Below are 1838 nucleotides of genomic sequence, written 5' to 3' on the forward strand. Positions count from 1 at the left end.
AATTAATTAATATAATAATATACTACTTCTAATAACTAACTTAACTTAACTAGTTAAGTTATTACTTTAGTTATTAGTATATAGTGTGTGTGTGTGTGTGTGTGTGTGTGTGTGTGTGTGTGTGTGTGTGTGTGTGTGTGTGTGTGTGTGTGTATAATTATAAAAGTGAATTCTTATTTTTTTGTTTTATTCTTGTTCTATAGCATCGTTATATTTTATTTGTTAAACTACGAAAAGTTAGCTACTGCTTCGAAACAGCATTCTCGAATAATCAGTAATGATGAGCGAATAATTAGGCAAGGAGCACGCGCTCCAAATATCTTCCGATACGCGATACAATTCATGTTTTGAGCCATTTACGATTCGATATGCATGTAACTCCGTTGTACGGAGCCCGAGGCGTTCAAGAAGTTCACTTCATTGACTGTCTGACGTGACGAGAACGGAGAAGATTTATCTCTATGGGACACACCGAAATTCCTGCCCCGAATTCTGTTTAAACATTGCAGGCCATTTTTCATCTACATTGCGTACTTGAACTCTTCAGCTCGCATTTGAATTACTATTGCGTTGTGTATCGATGCGTGCATCAAAACGTGTATGCTCAAGGCACTGTGTATTCTTGTTTATGCTATTACTCTCGACGAAAGCGAGAGAAAAGGAAAAAATACATGCGTAACTGTGACGAGCGTAATGCGATCCATCTATCAATCCCTCTTGATTTTCAACTCGTTCTGCCTACACAATATAAAGTCGAAAATCAGGTCACAAGACGTCTTACAAGACATCTAAAAGACGTCTTAGAGCGATATTCATAGTCAGTCCTTATTTACAACACTGTCTTAAGATGCTAATATAGCCCTCTGTTTGACTTAAGATTGTACTTAATTAAAGTAATCTCAAATATAAGAATTAATTATAAATCCGACCTTAAAGATATCGTTGTGACAATTGTCTAAAAGTCGTTTTAAAGACACCTTAAGTCTAAATATAGGTAGCAGAAAGAGGTAATGAATTTCAAGAATCTGCGTATTATAATATAGTGCAGATTAGGTAAATCCGTTTCCGTAAATCTATTCCTGTTTCCCCTTATTATCTGTGCATTAGGCTTAAGACGCACCCTATTCTTATTATCTGCGCTTTTCATTGTACATTATAATCCAATTTTAGACTTTGCTGAGTTGGATCTGTTTATGTCGTTTGCACTTATTACACTCAGAATTTTTATTTTTTTTTCTCTTCATCCAAGTACATATTTACTTTGTTTAAAGTGTAAGTAAAAATTTCAAAAGATTTCAAACAACGCGAATAAAGTTTTTGTGTTATTTGGGATTGCTATTGCGTTGTCTAGATTCGAATAGCCAACTCCATGAGTATATACATACAATGTTGTCGTAGACAACACAAACGTAGAACGATCATCCGATCGAGAACGCCTGATTTATTTAATCATTGAAAGCCTTAAGTAGCGGCTTATTAAAAGGATCTATAATGTACACAAGTCATAATCGCAGCACATACTTGTCCCTCCTTTTCTGTCCCTCCCGCTTCTTCCACTGTTGCTTCCTTCCGCACACCGTGGTGCTAGTCTTTCGCTGCAAAACCGATAAATTATGCATTCCATTATTCATGTTCGCTCGCCGTAATCATGTACGGTGGTTGACAAGATCCTGTCATGCTTTACAGGCCTCCTGGCTTCGCGTTTGTTTGCTACTCTGAGAAGTAAGGAGGACCGTTTACGGCAGTGAGACTGCAAGCTATTCAATTTACCGGCTCTGAATACAGCCGAGCTTTGAGGATATAGGAGTCCGAAGGATATACGAAAGGAGTGAGAGAGA

General features: G+C 37.2%; 1 protein-coding gene across 1 annotated transcript in view; it reads left to right on the top strand.

The window, feature by feature from the left end:
• The window catches only part of LOC105627919 (serine/threonine-protein kinase 17B-like), a 122636-nt gene that overhangs the window by 284 nt on the left and 120514 nt on the right, over positions 1–1838 (top strand). The gene's annotated exons all lie outside the window — the stretch shown is intronic.

Source organism: Atta cephalotes, assembly GCF_000143395.1.
Source record: "Atta cephalotes unplaced genomic scaffold scaffold00011, whole genome shotgun sequence".
Lineage (NCBI taxonomy): Eukaryota > Metazoa > Arthropoda > Insecta > Hymenoptera > Formicidae > Atta > Atta cephalotes.